The sequence below is a fragment of the Nicotiana tomentosiformis genome, chromosome 7 (genome assembly GCF_000390325.3).
Source record: "Nicotiana tomentosiformis chromosome 7, ASM39032v3, whole genome shotgun sequence".
NCBI classification, from domain to species: domain Eukaryota; kingdom Viridiplantae; phylum Streptophyta; class Magnoliopsida; order Solanales; family Solanaceae; genus Nicotiana; species Nicotiana tomentosiformis.
In genome coordinates this window covers 46,891,278-46,912,165 of record NC_090818.1, presented here as the reverse complement: position 1 = coordinate 46,912,165, position 20,888 = coordinate 46,891,278, and the positions used below count along the sequence as shown (strand labels likewise).

The 20,888-nt window shown below is 40.0% G+C and overlaps 1 long non-coding RNA gene across 2 annotated transcripts; it reads left to right on the top strand.

The window, feature by feature from the left end:
* The first annotated feature begins 715 nt into the window (after positions 1-715).
* Positions 716-20,715, top strand: LOC138896480 (uncharacterized). Of its 2 annotated transcripts, XR_011409662.1 has the most exons (4): positions 719-5,300; positions 14,094-14,763; positions 19,463-19,530; positions 20,479-20,715. It is a non-coding gene; the product is annotated as an uncharacterized lncRNA (long non-coding RNA). The 2 variants fall into 2 exon arrangements; XR_011409661.1 differs by having other exon boundaries at positions 716-14,763.
* Positions 20,716-20,888: the final 173 nt, after the last annotated feature.

The following is a 20,888-nucleotide window of genomic DNA, read 5'->3' as shown; positions in this document are numbered from 1 at the left end:
TAGATGCTCATGTACTCAGTGACACCGAATTTTGGGAGTGTATATATTTTCAATATTTGTGGGATTTACTCTTAAACTTAATTATTATGTTTTCAGTATTTAAAAGAAATTGTGGATTATTGTAGACATGTAATTTTTGACCCTCTCCGAAATTTTACACATCTTAGTGCTTATATATTTCTTTTTGGTCTAATTTGCTATTTTTATTAGTTTTGACTCTTTTGCTTTATCTTATCTTAAAAATCAAAAACTACAAAAAATATTTTCTTAGTTGATATTTTGTCTAATTAGTTGTACTCTTGAAAAAAAAAATGCAAAAAATAGCCTTGACATTTTATTTTTTAAAAGATAAGAAGAAATGTTTTAAAAATATATTTACTTAGTTTAGTTTTAAAGTTGTAGGCTTTTAATAAGTATTGAGTAGTACTAAAATTTCTTTAATTTGGCTATTTTGTTTTATTTTTAGTTATTCCCTATTTTTTAGACAATTAGTATTTTTGGTTTAACTTTAGGAAAAAAGAAAGGAAAGAAAAATTAAAAACAAACAAAAGAAAAAAAAAGAAGAAGAAACGAGAATAACAAAGTTGGAAATGCAAAAGTAAGAAAGAATTTTAAGTGGTCCCCTTTCCCTTAATTTTTGCTCTCAAAGATTCTTTTTTTTAGAACCAATTGCTTTGTGACATCTAGCCTTTCTCCATAACCATATTTATTCCCTCTTATCCAAATTCACCTACACGCTCCCGTTCAGCTACGTAAACACACAGATTGATACGGGAAGGGCCTGGGGAAAACAGAGCTGGAAAAAAACAGAAAAAACCAGAGAAAAAAACGGGGAAGGGGGAAAACGGAAATAGAATATGGGAAGGGATTGATACCAAAAAGCACAGCTTCCTTATTCATTAAGAGACCAGCCTCCAACCATCCAAAAAAGGGCACCTTTCTCTTCGTTAAAAATTTCAGCGAAAACAACCTGAAGCAGCCCGAAACAACTCCAAATCATGAGTTACTGTCATGGAGTTTGTTGGGTTCGTTTTTTTGGTTTAGTTTGAGTTTTCCGGTGAGCGTCGAGGTCATCGAAAGTCCATGTTCGAGTTTCCCTTTACGGTCCGAGTCCTTCTTGCCGAATTTCCGTCGAAATCTGATTTACAATTTCGTTTGGAGGGTCTGTTCATTGGCCTAAATTCACAGGAAAGTTAATCTGCTTTGAGTTCCATTATCTCATCCTTTTATTTATTGACTTTATCTTATTCTTATCTGATGTTTGTGTGATAAATTTGTGAGAATTTCATTCTTATTTATGGTACCTTGAGCTAAAATTGTCTAATTTGGAAACGAAATTTCATTACTTGATTTAAAGGAGATTAACTTAATGTTCATTAATGCAACAATTTACACAAAATGCTTGCTGTTGGTGTATGCACTTTAGACTCATGCTTAATTAGGTAGTCACTCGGAAGGAAACTGAAATTGAAAGGAATCCGGGCACAATAACATGAGGCGACCCAATTTCTTTCACAAACAATTTTCATAATTCTGAGACCGATCAAAGCAATCTCAAACTTAGGAAAATGAACAACGCAGTAACATCATAGCTTGCTTTATGAGCGATTAATAATAAACTCATCTTGATTATGAGTACGGTTCTTGTGGCATAGTTGCGATACATAAATTTCAATTCGAGTGCGCGTTTCACGCGACTCGATCATAACTTCAAATAATAATAAATCAAACATGTTGTAAGTCGCGGGTGCGTTTCACGTGACGCGATTCGCAATATATACAAAATCAACGAGTGCGCGACATCGTGACTTGTTCAATCAAATTTCATAAATATTAAAAGCGGTCAAAGGAGAAATGCACAATATGTTTTAAATATGTATTAAATCAGATAATTAAGTCAAGTATTAATTGTTAAGCGACCGTGCTAAAATTACGAAATCCGGGAGTGCCTCACACCTTCTCCCGGGTTAACAAAATTTCTTACCCGGTCTTCTGTGTTCGCGGACCATAAATATAGTCAATTTCCTCGATTTAGGATTTTAAAATAAACTGGTGACTTGGGACATTATAATAATTATTCCAAGTGGCAACTGTGAATAAATAAATAATCCCATTGTGATTAGCGTCACTTAAATTGGAAAAACTCCCTATCCCCTCGGAAAAAAAAGAGGTGTGACAGTTATTGGTATTGTCGGCTTGCCTAGTATTGAGATAGGCGCAATCACGACAGGTTAGGATTTTGGTTCGTGACAAGTTGGTATCAGAGCCTAGGTTACATAGGTCTCACGAGTCATGAGCAAGTTTAGTAGAGTCTTGCGGATCGATACGGAGACGTCTGTACTTATCTTCGAGAGGCAGTCGAATCCTAAGGAAAAAACATTCACTTTCTTGTATTCTGTCATGCGAATTTGTTGATTCCGAAGACTAAATTTCTATTATTCTATTCTCTCACAGATGGTGAGGACACGTACTATCGGATCGGATGGTCAGCCACCAGTGCCACTAGTTAGGCCGCGATAGGCCGGGGCTGTGGTAGAGGCCGAGGTAGAGGTGTAGCTCGTACATGAGTTGGAGCAGCACCTGTAGTACCACCAGTTGCTCCAGATCAGGAGAAGATTCCAGATATAACTGAGCCGACAGGACCAGCTCAGGCACCAGCTGTGCCCATTGTGATTCCAGGCCTTCAGGAGGCTTTGGCCCAGATATTGACAGTTTACACTGGTCTTGCTTAGGTGGTTTCGGCTCAGGCCGCACCAGCCACTTCTCAGGCCCGGGGAGGTACTCATACCCCTATTGCCCATACTCCAGAGCAGTTAGTCCAGGGACTTTAGATATCAGAGGCCCAACTGGTTGCAGCTATTCAGGCCCCGCTAGTCCCCGTTGTGGCATTACGATGAGCAGAGGAGACTTGAGAGATTTGGGAGGCTTCGACCTCCATCATTTAGCGGTGCTAAGTCAGAAGATGCTCAGGGTTTTCTAGATAAGTGCTAGTGGATGCTTCGGACAGCGGGTATTCTGGAGACCCGTGGGGTCTCGTTCACTACTTTTCAGTTTTCTAGGGCTGACTTCAGATGGTGGGAGGCTTATGAGAGGCGCATGCCGGTTGGTGCAGTACCACTTAGATGGCAGGAATTCTCCGTTCTCATTTTGGAGAAGTTTGTGCCGCAGTATCGTAGAGAGGAGCTGTGCAGACAGTTTGAACAATTATGCCAGGATGGCATGCCTGTGACGTAGTACGAGATGCAATTTTATGAGTTGGCTCATCACGCAGTTTGACTGGTTCCCACTGATAGGGAAAGGATTAGGAGATTCATTGATGGCCTTACGTATCACTTGCGGTTGCTTATGACTATGGAGAGGGTATCTGGTGCTTGTAATGACCCGATCGGTCGTTTTGAGCTCTAGCACGTCATTCAGCAGTTTGAGGCCACGAGTAGCTTCACTTCAGGTATTATGACTTGCACGCGTGGTCGGAATTGAAATTTTGGAAGTTCAGAGTTGATCTGAAAAGAAAATTCTCATTTCAGAAGCTTTAAGTTGGAAGAATTGACTAAAGTTGGATTTTTGAGTAAACGATATCAGAATCGGGATTTGAAGGTTCTAGCAGGTTCGTATGATGATTTCGGACTTGGGTGTATGTCCGTATTAGATTTTGGATAACCCGTGAGTGTTTCGGCACCTATTGTGGAAGTTAGCATTTTGGAAGAATTCCATAAATTTGGGTTGAAGTGCATTTCAAGGTTATCGATATCCCTTTGGGATTCCGAGTATGGGTAAAGCTCCGTATAGTGATTTTGGAATTGGGAGCGCGCCCGGAAGTGGATTCGGAGGTCCGTAGTTCATTTTGGAGTCATTTGGCTAAAGCTAGAAATTTGAAGGTTTTTGAGAAGTTTGACCGGAAGTGGACTTTTTAATATCGGGGTCGAATTCCGATTCCGGAAGTTGGAGTAGGTCCGTAATGTCGAATGTAACTTGTGTGCAAAATTTGAGGTTAATTGGACGTGATTTGATAGGTTCCGGAATCAAATATAGAAGTTTGAAGTTCTAAAGTTCATTAAGCTTGCATTGGGGTGCGATTCATGATTTCGATGTTGTTTGATATGATTTGAGGCCTCAAACAAGTTTGTGTTATGTTATGAGACTGGTTGGTATGATTGGACGGGGTCCCGGGGGCCTCAGGTGTGTTTCAGGGTGGTTTCAAATCATTTCGGGCTGTTTTGCAATAGCTGATACTGGTGTCTGGTGTTGTTCTTCGCGTTCGCGAGGATCCTCTCGCGTTCGCGAAGAAGGATTTGGCTTCTGGGATTTTGTTCTTCGCGTTCGCGAAGAAGAAAATTTCTGTTCCGCAGGTCTAACTTCGGAGGCTCATATCTCACAATCTATAAGGAATTTAGAGATGATCCAAACATATAAATTGTAGTCTTTTGTGTCTAGTTTTCAGAAAGGTAAACCAATGAGAATTTGGATTTGTGTATAAAAAGTTATTGTTGGTACACTACAGGTTGTCCAGGAAGATGAAGAAATTTATATTTCACAAGGCTGACTTTGACAGCTTATATCTCAAAATCTATAAGGAATTGAGAGATGATCAACATATGAAAGTTATTGCCCTTGTTGTCTAGTTTTCAGAAAAACAAACCATTTGTTATTTGGATTTTTGTACAAAATGTTATGACCATTATACTAGAGGTTGTTTGAGAAGAGTTTGAAAATGGTTTCTGAGAATTTTGTTCATCGCGAACGCGATGGGGGTTTCGCGAACGCGATGAAGGGTCGCATGGGCAGTGTATAAGTTTGAAAAAATGGGTTTGGCTCATTTCATCTCATTTCCTCCATGGGAGCCGACCTAGGAGCGATTTTGGAGCTCCATTTTCATCATTTATGTCAAGTTAAATGATTCCTACCTATTGCAAGTTAAATACTAGGTTTATATACGAATTTAGGCGTGAAAATTCTTGGAAATTAGTAGACATTTGGGGTTTTGAAGAAAAACCTAGAAATTAGTATTTTTGGATTTTAACCACGAAAATTACTATGGGATTGGATGGAAATGGTATATTTGAGTTCTTGAGATTATGGGTAACGATTCCCTCCGAAAATTTCTGAAATTCGGGCACGTGGGCCTGGGGTGAATTTTAAAAATTTTACTATTTTGGATTGGGTAATTTATTTAATAGATAAACTTTGAATTATTTAACATGTATTAATTATTTCATATTACCTTTGGATAGTTTCGGATTTTCGGCACCGAATTTGGATTTTTACATGACATCGTGATCGGAAGTGGGCATTGAGACAAGGTAAGTCTCTTGTCTAATCTTGTGAGGGAGAAATTACCCCATAGATAATTAAATTAATAATTATTGCTAATTGTGGGGGCTACGTACGCACGATGTGACGAGAGTCCATGCGTAGCAACTATTAATGCTAAAGTCGGGTAGTTTAGGACTCAAAGCATGAATTACTTGTGTAAATTGTATCCGTTATTTAATTACATTATTTGATATATATCGTAAATTGTTAGTGAGAGATAGTAAAAGATGAAAATCTCATATGCTTATTTCTGTTTAAATTAATTAATTGTTAAAAGAAAATTGTTCATCATCTTGAATTTATCTTATAATAAACATACTCTCATTACGGAGGTACATAAGAAAATGTCCTCATTTCTTGTGGAGCGGGCCGAACGCCTCGGCAGGATAGATGCATCTATGGATCGTGCCGCACGTCCCTCGGTAGTGTACACGACACTCTGGATCGGGCGGTACGTCCTCGGCAGAAATCGTGCATAATAATAATAATAATAATTACACGATACTTTGATAATTTATTGTAGCTTGTGAAGCTAATTGATAAATTAAAAATTATTGGGATTTAAAGAATTTATTTATCTCTGTTTGTTAAGGAATTAATTGTTATTCTTATAAATGAGATTAATTGATAAATTGGAAATTATTTGAAGTGAAGGAATTTAATTAATATATTGAGAATTGTTGCATTTGAAGGAATTTAATTGTTTATGCTGGTTCAATAAAAATTATTGTTAACTCTATGAATCATGTTGATAAAAATATTTCTACTTTTATGTTACTTGTTATTATTGACCCTTAGTGAGTGTCAAGGTCGACCATCTCGTCTCTACCACTTCGAGATTAGACTTGATACTTTCTAGGTACACGTTATTTTCGTACTCATACTGCACTTGCTGCACATTTTATTGTACAAGTACATATATGTATAGCGGCCTTGTAGGTACAGAGGTGTGGTTAATAATTGTGGGGACATAGGTGAGTTGCATTCTATATTACGATCTGCAGCTAACAGAGTCTCCTTCAGAGTTATTATATTTTCCTGTCTAATTTGTATTCTGGACAGATGCTGTATTTTATTTTAAATTTTCTAGTAAATGCTCATGCACTTGTGACACCGGATTTTGGAATTGGTTATGAATTGTTTAGAAATTTAGTTGCTAAAAATATTTATCATTTATTCTATGAGTTTTATATTTATTATTTCATTGAGGAAATTTTGATTTCAAAAATACTAAATGGGTAATTAAGTTAATTGATTATGGTTGGCTTGCCTAACAGTGGTGTCCGGCGCCATCACGACCTTTTTGGATTTTGGGTCATGACAATATGGTATCAAACACTAGGTTCACTTAGGTCATAAATTCTCGAATCAACGATATTACCACAGTCTTCATACTTGGTTTCAATCTTCACCCAATCAAGTGACTACATGTCACTCTTACACAATCTTTCCGTGAGACACGCTCCCACGACCTTCCACACCAGGTAACAAGTCTGCACATCCATGCTACCGGTTACACTAATGCTGTAAAGCATATCAAGAATCCACAAATCCATACACAAGGTCTCTTACACCTAACATCGACCTTAGATGATGCCGAAAACAATACCATCTTACTTTAAACATCTAAATCCTTTTCCTGCTCATCCGAGCTCATGACATCCTTGTCAACACCGAACCAAAATCTTGAATCCTCAACTTTCGAATCCCATGCTACTTAGTGCACTTAACCACGCCAATGCGCAGGAGTACAAGAATTCCATCATAACTCCCGAACCACTAATAGGGTAAACACTTCATCATATAGAAGCCTTCTGCTTAACTTATTTCAAGAGAACCATTACAACACCTAACTGAATTCCCATATCCGCAGAATATACCGGCCTCAAGTAGTGGTCTAAACCACCGTATCTCTTCTGGGATCCCTCTACACATAACATGTCATAATACTTGAATTCCTCCAAATAAAATCAATTACGGCGGCCGTCGAGCCTCGCACGTACCGCCACAAATCACATGCATAACTCAATGCGCTGAAGGAACTGATCATTGCCACAATCATGCCGATTCAACCATTGTTAGCAGGTCATCTTTTCTCAATTTATTCTCAACTTGCCTTAGAAATAATAATAGCTCCATTCATTACATCATGAACTCAAATCCGTACTCATCCCGAGTGACCTTATTTTACGAGACCACGCTGTTTCAAAATCCACAAATCATCTCATACCCCTCATTGTGCGCACTTTTATATCTTCAACTGGTACACCCATTCTGATACTCCTTTTATGAATCCGAAGTTATTTTCTTCCATTTCTCAAATGCTACACCACAACCTGAAGATAAAGCAGAGTACTCCAAGCCCCGTTTCATAATCTGTTGCAAAAGCTCGATACTCAACCATACTACGGACTCGAGATCCTTAGACACCGCACTTTAAATTTTTGAACCCGCTAAGACCGTTATTGAGAGTCACTTGTTCTGATTTGTTCCCAAACATGATCAACTCCAAGGCCCTGCTAGCACATGGATACTTTCTCAAGGAGACACCCGACTGTCTCACTTTCCCTGTGCATTACATCTACACGAAGCATAAACTCCGAGTCTTCCAAAAACCTGAATATGAATCGATACGGCCAAATATGGTACACATTCCCCAAATTCTTTGCTCAGATTACCACTAATGTTTTCTTTCCTTAGTTGCAATGACCCATCAATACACCGATAACCAGGAACCTCACAAATAGACAACCATGCAATCTAATTGTAGATAGTGCGGCTCTCCCACTTAGCTTGAAGATACAATTACATAACTCTGGAACCCACTGAGATTCTTTCTTTATTGTTGACATGATCCTGCACATGCAACTCGCCAAATTTCTCAAAATCCTTCTATTAACCTTTAATAAACACTCCGAACCACTAGCCACATTTACATATTAAATCTCTTACTGGGTAGCCAGTAGAATTTTTCGCAGAAGCTTCGTCAATACCACGCAACTGCTAACTTGCTCATAGGAGATAACCCACCTATGGAAATTACATGCCGACATATTCCAACGCCACTGCATTGGGTGCAAATACTACAAAATCAGTAGATCATCCTGAGTCCGAGCTCATTCACCAGCTGCACTAGTCCGTTCACTCCTCATGAACATCAACTAAAGGTGCAACAATACATTCTAATCCAAAGTCATGTTGTATCATTCTTCATATCAAGCAACTCCCTCCTGTTGTATCCAATCTTCCTCAATATAGCAGTTAATATTACAACTTAAGTTTGTAGACCTAGTCACTATCCATCCTAAATCCCAAATCACTTCAAAATTTCCTCAAGCCGTGTAGTTATCCTACCACGTAACTCATATGCTACCTTGCCACTCTTCTTTAAGCAACTACTCAACTTCTGTTTCTCACACTTGGCCACCTAGGAACTTAACCACCACAAGACACCTTTCACATGTCCTTCCTCATCCTTCGCTGCCCAGTTGTTGCCTTAACTAAAAATCCGTCTCTGTAGCACTTGATCCAATTGCTCGTTACCAGCTTTAAACCTTTCTGACGATCATCCTTCTCGGGACATCAATACTAGGAACGCTGCTTCGATCCTGAATCACTGCACACCGTGATCTCTAACGACTGCTTCCCCTATAAAAATTCCTAACACCCTGTCGTGAAGGCGAGTTGAGGAAAACCATAACACTGGCGAACCTTAACGCATTTTACAAGGCGATGACACTACATCAAAATTGATAACTCTACCATACTCGAAAATATCAAGCTTCGTTACTCCATCAGCCCCAAACCTGAACATTCATAGTCTGATTGCCTTTTTCTCCTCTGGAATTAAAACTTGGAACCTCTGAATCATGTACTGAGAAAACCTTCTTTCAAGTCGTTTACTGTCCTGGTACATAGATATGCATTCTACCATTACATAAACAATGTGCGATAACAATGCACGAATCGTCGTAACAATCAATGCCAAATTTTAAAACCTTAGGTAGTATTGATACTTAACTTGAAACGACAGAGCGTCCTTTCGCAAGGCGACGACAATAGCCTAATTAATTACACAGGGAGAAGCATCCTGCACTACATCTGTAGTACCATTAACAATTTCCTCGATCCCCAATTTATAACAATCGCTTCGCGTCGCATAAGATTGAATAAGAAGGAAATGAAGGCATAAGCCTCAAAGAAATCAAATCGCATGATGAGGAATCAAAAGGGAGGTATTCCTAACAACCTTGTAGCCTCTCGAAGATAAGTACAGACGTCTTTGTACCGATCCGCAAGACTCTACTAGACTTGCTCATGACTCGTGAGAGGTATCATATTTGGGTTTGTAGCTTATTAGCACATTGTGGTACCGTATGAGACTTTTGGCAGCATCTGTGGTGGCTTATTGCCCGAACATCTTATACTGGGTGAGTTGAGACTATTGGACCGGAAATAAGTACAATCAAATTTATATAAGGTATAATAAGGAACAAATATCGTTATTCAGTTCAGAAGAAGGTAATGGTCCTTGTCAGGAGGGGCAACCCCATGATTTGATTGATTCAGCAGGTGGTTATGAATTTCTACACATCTCTTCTGTCGTGGCGGTATTGCAAGAGTTGGAACAAGACTTATATATGTCATGAGGTGCATTGTGAGCATCAGATTCGTGGAAATTCAACTATTGTTATCAGAGGATGTTATTATGGTCATGTGAGTTATGCAGTGCATAGTGTTAATTCAGCAAAGGTATGCAATCATGTATCAGTGCATCGTGTAGTGATTGATACGGTGTTCGTATGATGGGAACATGCCTAGCAGAGAATTCCGGATGTTGGAATTGGACTCTAAGGCTTATTTGGCTAAGTAAAAAAGGAGAATCTTCAGACTGGCTCGAGCTAGTGTACTCAACTAAGTTGTGGAAGCACAGGTAAGTGCACGAGGTATTAAACAATAATTACGAAAAACCCTAGAGCAATCCTTAGCACGTTCGAGAACGAACGTATATTTAAGTGAGAGAGAATGTAACGACCCGACTGGTCGTTTTAAGCTTTAGCGCATTGTTTAGCAGTTTGAGGCCACGAGTAGCTTCACTTCAGGTATTATGACTTGCACGCGTGGTCGGAATTAAAATTTTGGAAGTTCAGAGTTGATTTGGAAAGAAAATTCTCATTTCAGAAGCTTTAAGTTAGAAGAATTGACTAAAGTTGGATTTTTGAGTAAACGATATCAGAATCGGGATTTGAAGGTTCTAACAGGTTTGTATGATGATTTCAGACTTGGGTGTATGTTCGTATCGGGTTTTAGATAACCCGTGAGTGTTTCGGCACCTATTATGGAAGTTAGCATTTTGGAAGAATTCCATAAATTTGGGTTGAAGTGCATTTCAAGGTTATCGATGTCCGTTTGGGATTCCGAGTATGGGTATAGCTCCGTATGGTAATTTTGGAATTGGGAGCGCATCCGAAAGTGGATTCGGAGGTCCGTAGGTCATTTTGGAGTCATTTGGCTAAAGCTAGAAATTTGAAGGTTTTTGAGAAGTTTGACCGGAAGAGGACTTTTTGATATTGGAGTCGGATTCCGATTCTGGAGGTTGGAGTAGGTCTGTAATGTCGAATGTGACTTGTGTGCAAAATTTGAGGACGTGATTTGATAGGTTCCGGAATCGAATGTAGAAGTTTGAAGTTCTAAAGTTCATTAAGCTTGCATTGGGGTGCGATTCATGATTTTGATTTTGTTTGATGTGATTTGAGGCCTCGAACAAGTTTGTGTTATGTTATGGGACTGGTTGGTATGATTGGACGGGGTCCCGGGGGCCTCGGGTGTGTTTCGAGGTGGTTTCAGATCATTTCGGGCTGTTTTGCAATAGTTGATGCTGGTGTCATGGGCCCAAATTCTTACATTGGGTAGTGGCACCTGCTCGCCCGTGCGGCGCCCGCGGACTCCCCTTCGGCCGCGGGCCAGCCTTCTTCCTGTACTAGGATTTCCCAAGCACGATCCTGTGCCTATCGGTGGGGCTCGCCCGCAGGCTCGCCCCAACTTGTGCCGCCCGTAAGATGCCTAGGCCCTTGTCCCTAGACATGTCGTGGCACTCCATCTTAGGATCACAATCCATGCGCGCCCTGGGGACTGGCTTAGGACATGCCTTGTCCTTAGCCCAAGACTGAGCATCGCTCCCGCGTGCACAGCCCAATCCTCAAGCTTGACACTCGCCTAGTGCATCCGCGACTAGCTCGTGCCTCGCCCGAGTAAGGCAACCTTTAGCCCTTGGCCATTGTCATGCGCCTCTTTCGTGCCATGCCCATACATAGCCCTCTTGCAGCACGCTTTCATTCCGAAGTAGTGCAGTGTCGCCCACACCTGCACCTTTAGGCCAACGGACCCTTGCTTGCATGGCTGAACCAAAGCCATGCTCACAAGTCGACACATGATACCCCTATGACAGGCGCGTCAAGTATCCAATCGGCATCAAGGATCCTCTCGCGTTCGCGAATAAGGATTTGGCTTTTGGGATTTTGTTCTTCGCGTTCACGAAGAAGAAAATTTCTGTTCCGCAGGTGTGATATTGGAGGCTCATATCTCACAATCTATAAGTAATTTAGAGATGATCCAAAACAAAAAATTGTAGCCCTTTGTGTCTAGTTTTCAGAAAGGTAAACTATTGAGAATTTGGATTTGTGTACAAAAAGTTATGGCTGGTACACTACATGCTGTCCAGGAAGATGAAGAAATTTGTATTTCACAAGGCTGACTTTGACAGCTTATATCTCAAAATCTATAAGGAATTGGGAGATTATCAACATATGAAAATTATAGCACTTGATGTCTAGTTTCCAGAAAGTCAAACCATTTATGATTTGGAGTTTTGTACAAAATGTTATGACCATTATACTAGAGGCTGTCTAAAAAGAGTTTGAAAATGGTTTCTGAGAATTTTGTTCATCGCATGCGATGGGGGTCTCCCGAACGCGATGAAGGGTCGCCTGGGCAGTGTATAAGTTTGAAAAAATGGGTTTGGCTCATTTCATCTCATTTCCTCCATGGGAGCCGACCCAGGAGCGATTTTGGAGCTCCATTTTTATCATTTATGTCAAGGTAAGTGATTCTTACCTATTGCAAGTTAAATACTATTTAGGCGTGACAATTCATGAAAATTAGTAAAAATTTGGTGTTTTGAAGAAAAACCTAGAAATTAGTATTTTTTGATTTTAACCACGAAAATTACTATGGGATTGGATGAAAATGGTATAGTTGAGTTCTTGAGATTATGGGTAACGATTCCCTCCGAAAAGTTCCGAAATTCGGGCATGTGGGCCCGGGGTGAATTTTAGGAATTTTATAATTTTGGATTGGGTAATTTATTTAATAGATAAATTTTGAATTATTTAACATGTATTAATTATTTCATATAGCTTTTGGATAGTTTCGGATTTTCGGCACCAAATTGGGATTTTTTCACGACATCGTGATCGGAAGTGGGCATTGAGACTTGGTAACTCTCTTGTCTAATCTTGTGAGGGGAAAATTACCCCATAGGTAATTAAATTAATAATTGTTGCTAATTATGGGGGTTACGTATGCACGAGGTGACGAGAGTCCGTGTGTAGCAACTATTAATGCTAAAGTCCGGGTAGTTTAGGACTCAAAGCATGAATTGCTTGTGTAAATTGTATCCGTTATTTAATTACATTATTTGATATAAATCGTAAATTGTTAGTGAGAGATAGTAAAAGATGAAAATCTCATATGCTTATTTCTGTTTAAATTAATTAATTGTTAAAAAAAAATTATTCATCATCTTGAATTTATCTTATAATAAACATACTCTCATTACAGAGGTACATAAGAAAATGTCCTCATTTCTTTTGGAGCGGGCCGATCATCTCGGCAGGATAGATGCATCTATGGATCGTGCCGCACGTCCCTGGGCAGTGTACACGATACTCTGGATCGGGCCGTACGTCCTCGGCAGAAATCGTGCCTAATAATAATAATTACATAATACTTTGATAATTTATTGTAGCTTGTGAAGCTAATTGATAAATTGGAAATTATTGGGATTTAAATAATTTATTTATCTCTGCTTGTTAAGGAATTAATTATTATTCTTGTAAATGAGATTAATTGATAAATTGGAAATTATTTGAATTGAAGGAATTTAATTAATATATTGAGAACTGTTCCATTTGAAGGAATTTAATTATTTCTGCTGGTTCAATAAAAATTATTGTTAACTATGTGAATCATATTGATAAAACTATTTCTGCTTTTATGTTACTTATTATTATTGACCCTTAGTGAGTGTCCAGGTCGACCATCTCGTCTCTACCACTTCGATATTAGACTTGATACTTACTGGGTACACGTTGTTTTCGTACTCATACTGCACTTGCTGAACATTTTAGTATGAAGGTACATATATGTATAGCGGGCTTGTGGGTGCAGAGGTGTGATTAATAATTGTGGGGACATAGGTGAGCTGCATTCTATATTACGATCCGCAGCTAACAGAGTCTCCTTCAGAGTTATTATATTTTCCTATCTAATTTGTATTTTGGACAGATGCTGTATTTTATTTTAAATTTCCTAGTAAATGCTCATGCACTTGTGACACCGGGTTTTGGAAATAGTTGTGAATTATTTAGAAATTTAGTTGCTAAAAATATTTATCATTTACTCTATGAGTTTTATCTTTATTATTTCATTGAAGAAATTTTGATTTCAAAAATACTAAATGTGTAATTAAGTTAATTGATTATGGTTGTCTTGCCTGACAGTTGTGTCCGGTGCCATCACGGCCTTTTTGGATTTTGGGTCCTGATAGTGCTACTTTTAATGAGGTAGTTGACATTGCTCGGCAAATAGAGATGGTCCGTAGCCAGGAGCGTGGAGAGAGGGAGGCCAAGAGGCCTCGTGGACCGGGTGGTTTCAGCAGTGTTCCTTTAGGGGTTCAGGTTTACCGCGGTAGGGGTCGTCCTTACAAACACGCTCAGACGGGTCGTCCAGCTCACCGTGGTGTATCATCCAGCCATGGTTCATATAGTTCTCATCAGAGTCAGTCATCTCTCAGTGCCCTTCCAGCCCAGAGTTCGTCCCGTGCTCCTTCAGTTCAAGGTTCATTTGCACCGGGTGCTTATAGAGGTTATTTTGGTTCTCGGGGCCCGATTTAGTCCTCACCACCACCAGTACCGGGGAGTTTCTTTGAGTGTGAGGTGTTTGGGCATATGTAGAGGCAGTGTCCTTGTCGCCCGGGAGGTCCAGTGCCGCAGAGGAGTCAGACTACGACTTCAGCACCAGTTACTTTGCCACCCGCCTAGCCAGCTCGGTGTGGGGCTCTGTCATCTAGGGGTCGCCCAAGAGGGGGAGTCTGATCAGGTGGCAGTCAAACCCGATTCTATGCTTTTCCTGCCAGACCAGATGTCATTACCTCATATGCAGCAATCACAGGTATTGTCTCAGTGTGCCATAGGGAGGCTTGTATATTATTTGACCCTGGTTCTACTTATTCGTATGTATCATTATACTTTACTCATTATTTGGATATGCCCCGTGAGTCCTTAGTTTCACTTGTTCAGTGTATCTATTCCGGTGGGCGATACTATTATTATGGACTGTGTATATCGCGATTGTGTGGTAACTATTGGGGGACTGGAGACTAGAGTCGATCTCTTACTACTCAGTATGGTTGATTTCGATGCAATCCTGGGCATGGATTAGTTATCTCCATGTCATGCTATTCTGGATTGTCACGCAAAAACCGTGGCGTTGGTGATGCCGGGGTTGCCGAAGGTCAAATGGAGAGGTTCTCTAGATCATGTTCCCAGTAGGGTAATTTCTTATTTGAAAGCCCAACGTATGGTTGGGAAGGGGTGTTTGTCATATTTGGCTTTTGTGAGAGATGTTGATGCAGATACTCCTACTATTGTTTGTTATTTCCTGCAGACCTGTCGGGTATGCTGCCCGACAGGGATATTGATTTCGGTATTGACTTGGTGCCGGGCACTCAGCCTATTTTTATTCCTCCGTATCATATGGCACCAGCTGAATTGAAAGAATTGAAAGAGCAACTTCAGGAACTTCTTGATAAGGGGTTTATTAAGCCTAGTATGTCACCTTGGGGTGCACCGGTTCTGTTTGTGAAAAATAAAGATGGTACTATGCAGATGTGCATCGATTACAGGCAATTGAACAAAGTTACAATCAAAAATAAGTATCTTTTACCGCATATTGGTGATTTATTTGACCAGCTACATGGAGCGAAGGTATTCTCCAAAATTGATTTGAGATCGAGGGATTACCAGTTGAAAATTCGGGATTCAAATATTCTAAAGACGGTATTTAGGACTCGTTATGGTCACTATGAATTTTTTGTGATGTCATTTGAGCTGACCAATGCCCCAGCAATATTTATACACTTGATGAATAACGTATTCCAGTAGTATCTTGATTCATTTGTCATGGTATTTATTGATGATATCCTGGTGTACTTACGTAGTCAGGAGGAACATGCACAACACTTGGGTATTGTATTACAGAGGCTGAGATAAGAGAGACTTTATGCTAAATTCTCTAAGTGTGAGTTCTGGCTTAGTTCAGTGGCATTTTTAGGACACATAGTATCTAGTGAAGGGATTAAGGTTGATCCAAAGAAGATAGAGGCAGTTCAGAGTTGGCCCAGACCATCTTCAGCTACTAAGATTTAGAGTTTTCTCAGCTTGGCCGGTTATTATCGTCGCTTCGTGAAGGGTTTCTCATCTATTGCATCACCTATGACTAAATTGACTCAGAAAGGTGCTCCGTTCAGGTGGTCGGATGAGTGTGAAGAGAGATTTCAGAAGCTCAAGACAGCTTTGACTACAACCCAAGTATTGGTGTTACCTACTGGTTCAAGGTCTTATACTGTGTATTGTGATGCGTCGCGTATTTGTTTCAGTGCAGTGCTTATGCAAGACGGTAGGGTGATTGCCTATGCATCCCGACAGTTAAAGGTACATGAGAAGAATTATGCGGTACACGACCTTAAGTTAGCAGCTATTGTTCATGCCTTGAAAATTTGGCAGCATTATTTGTACGGTGTCCATTATGAGGTTTATACTAATCACCGGAGTCTACAACATCTGTTTAAACAGAAGGATCTTAATTTGCGGCAGCGGAGGTGGTTGGAGTTGCTTAAGGATTATGATATCACCATTCTTTATCATCCTGGAAAGGCCAATGTGGTGGCCGATGCCTTGAGTTGTAAGGCAGAGAGTTTGGGCAGCTTAGCATACTTACCGGTAGCAGAGAGGCCTTTAGCCTTGGATGTTCAGGCCTTGTCCAACCAGTTTGTTAGATTGGATGTTTCCGAGCCGAACTGAGTTTTGGCTTGTGTGGTTTCTCAGTCTTCTCTTTATGATCATATCAGAGAATGTCAGTATGATGACCCTCATCTTCTTGCCCTTAAGGATATGATTCAGCACGGTGATGCCAAGGAAGTCACTATTAGGGATGACGGTGTATTACGGATGCAGGGCAGGCTATGTGTGCCTAATGTAGATGGTTTGCGTGAGTTGATTCTCCAGGAAGCTCACAGTTCGCGGTACTCCATTCATCCAGGTACTGCGAAGATGTATCGGGATTTGAGGCAGCACTATTGGTGGAGGTGAATGAAGAAAGATATAGTTGGGTTTGTAGCTCGGTGTTTAAATTGTCAACAGGTGAAGTACGAGCATTAGAGACCGGGCGGATTTCTTCAGTGACTTAAAATTCTGGAGTGGAAATGAGAGTGTATTACCATGGATTTCTTGGGCTCCCACGGACCTTGAAGAAGTTTGATGATGTTTGGGTGATTGTAGATCAATTGACAAAATCCGCGCATTTTATTCCAGTTGGTACTAATTATTCTTTAAAGCGGTTGGCTGAGATTTATATTCGCGAGATTGTTCGCCTACATGGTGTGCTAGTGTCCATCATTTCAGATCGGGGCAAGCAGTTTACATCGCAGTTTTGGAGAGCAGTGCAGCGAGAATTGGGCACACAAGTTCAGTTGAGTACAACATTTCACCCTCAGATGGACGGACAGTCCGAGCGCACTATTCAGATATTGGAGGATATGCTACGCGTTTGTGTCATTGATTTTGGGGGTTCTTGGCATCAATTTCTGCCACTGGCAGAGTTTGCTTACAATAACAGCTACCAATCGAGCATTCAGATGGCTCTGTGTAAGGCTTTAAATGGGAGACGTTGTCAGTCTCTGGTGGGTTGGTTTGAGTCGGGTGAGACTAGGCTATTGGGTACTGATTTTGTTCAGGTTGCTTTGGAGAAGGTTAAATTGATTCAGGAGCGACTTCGCATGACGCAGTCTAAAAAAAAGAGTTATGCCGACCGAAAGATCCGTGATGTTGCTTACATGGTTGGGGAGAAGGTTCTGCTCAAGATTTCGCCCACGAAGGGTGTGTTGAGGTTCGGGAAGAAGGGCAAGTTGAGCCTTCGGTATATTGGGTCGTTCTACGTGCTTAAGAAGATTGGAGATGTGGTTTATGAACTTGCCTTGCCACCTAGTCTATCATATGTTCATCCAGTGTTTCATGTATCTATGCTCCGAAAGTATGTCGGGGATCCGTCTCAAGTTTGGGATTTAGTTCATTTGGATGGTAATTTGACTTATGATGTGGAGACGGTGGCCATTTTAGATCGACAAGTTCGAAAGCTGAGATCAAAGAACATAGCTTCAGTGAAAGTGCAGTGGAGAGGCCAACCAGTCGGAGAAGCTACCTAGGAGATTGAGCGAGAGATCCAGAGCAAATATCCACACCTATTTGAGGATCCGGATATGATTCTAAACCCGTTCGAGGACGAACATTTGTTTAAGAGGGGGAGAATGTAACGACCCGGCCAGTCGTTTTGAGTATTATAATCCTGTTTTTTCATTTACTACTCAATTTATACTTTATAGTCGTTTTATGACTTACCGGGTTAGTTGGTTCGGGTCCGGAAGGATTTCGGAGAGAATTGAGACACTTAGTCTCATAATTGAAAACTTAAGTTGGAAAAGTTGACCGGATGTTGACTTATGCTATTTCAAACAAGTGATAAGTAAGAGTCGTGAAGGTTAGAGGGTAAACGAGTTGAAGAAAATGAGGTTGGTCGAAGTTTGATATTTTGGGATAAAATACGGTCCAAGCTATAATACCCCATATTTATGGACTAGTGCTATACTATATGGCCTTGATAGTAAGGTATATGAATTATATTACTATCTAAGTGAAATGAGATTTAGTAATTAATTATGTGGGTAATTAGTTAAATACAAGATGTAATTAGGGATTAGTAGGAGACATGTGTCCAAAATAGGGGACAATTATGGAGTCCACGTAGGACTACTCAAATCTCCACTCTATGACTCATGTCCCATGGATAGGTTTATCTTGGTAGCTGCTCCATGGCCAAGCTTCTTTTTCTTATTAAATGATTATTATGTGGGCCCCACAAGCCACAAAGTATTAGTAAACTTCAAAGTTACATTTTCAAATTATAAGGGTTTTATAACAAGCATCACCACCTAGCCTTAAAAGCACAAAAACATGAGAGATTGAGAGGCAACTTTAGGATTTTATTTTCAAAACATTTCTATCTTTTGATGGGGCAAAACGTGGGCAGCAAAATCATAATAGAGAATTTATCTCTCCATCTCTCATAGATTAGCTTGTCGTAGCTGCTTATGGTATGACTGTTTGGAGGATAATTAGCAGGTCCTAGTTTATTAAGGTAAGATTCCATCTCTCCTACATGTTCTTGAGGTTGTTGTTGTGTTATTATTGATATGCTTCTTGAAGTTGGAAGAAGGAAGTGTATAATTGGATTATCATTGAGTATTTCGACTAGATTACGTGTTTTTGAGGTGAAATTAGAGGATTTGGGCCTAGGGATTTGAAAATAAGATTTGAGGATTTGAAGGTCGAGTTGTTAGCGGAATTTGGTAAATTTGGTATGGTTGGACTCGTGGATGAATGGGCATTCATATTTTGTAACTTTTGTCGGGTTCTGAGACATGGTCCACGCAGACGAATTTTGAGTGCAATTTCAAATTTTTGTTGGAAAATTTATATTTTCATATGGAATTAATTCATATAATTGGTATTGACTAAATCGAATTATTTGTGGCTAGATTCGAGGTATTTGGAGGCCGATTCGCGAGGCAAAGGCATTGCAGAATAAAGAATTATACGGTTTGAGGTAAGTAATAGTTGTAAATTTGGTCCTCAGGGTATGAAACCCCGAATTATGTGTTATGTGATTGGTTTAGAGGTGACGCACATGCTAGGTAATGGGCGTGTGGGCATGCACCGTATAAATTGTGACTTGGTCAATTCCATGGATCAGTGTTGTTGAATAAATTGTTGCTACCCATACATTTTTCCACGTATTAGGGAAATTTAACTATAAATCATGTTTAAACCATGTGTTGACACTGTTGGGACCCACAGAAGCCGTGTACAGGCTGAATTATCTGTTAAATTACTATTTTGTACTCAGTCACGATTTTACTTGCATATTACATCTCAGTCTCTCTTGTTCATTATTGATGCATAATATCATTGTTGTTAGGCTGCTTATCATGATTTCTGAGAGCTCGAGAGACTGGAGAGGTTGATGATTGAGTGAGGCCGAGGGCCTAATTGTGAGGATATTTATGGGATCGGGTTGCACGCCGCAGCATGTTTTTTTGATTTATGTCATGATTGGCTTGTTATAGCGCTTGGGCTAAAGGAGCCCCTCCGAAGTTTGTACACACCCCCAGTAAGCGCAAGTACCTACTGAGTGCGAGTGCCGAGTGCTGAGTGACTGTGAGGAAAGCGTGACTGTGAGGTTGGAGTGAATGGGAGGACTAAGTGACTGTTACTCTGAGAGGATGCATTAATTTCATTATTACTGCATTTCAACGGTCATATATCATTATTTTGGAAGTTTATGAAAGACATTATCTTCTGTTTCAGTCGAAGTTGATATGAAATTACTGTGAAATTTTAAATGTTGAACTTGAAAGCATGTCTACCTTTTTATGTTGGAAATTACTGTATTTGGACTTAGCTGTGAAGCTCGTCACTATCTTCAGATCTTTATTTAGTATTGTTACTTACTGTGTTGGTTGTACTCATACTACACACTGCACTTCGTGTGCAGATCCAGATGATCCCGGACACAGTGGGTGTTGTTTCTTTCGCACAGTTGATTTTACGAAGATTCAGAGGTAGCTGCCGTATTTCACAGACCTTGTTTCTCCTTCCCTATCTCCTTGTTTACTGTATTTGATCTCAGACTATGATAGACTGTGTTGTCTATACTTGTAATGTATAAATGCTGATGTACTCAGTGACACCGGGTTTTGGGAGTGTATTTATTTCCATAATTTGTGGGATTTACTCTTAAACTTAATTATTATGTTTTCAGTATTTAAAAATAATTGTGGGTTATTAGTGTTGTCGGCTTGCGTAGTATTGAGATAGGTGCCGTCACGACAGATTAGGATTTTGGGTCGTGACACTATTAGTGTGCAACATAACAAACGGAATAACAAACAAGGCATGCTGAAT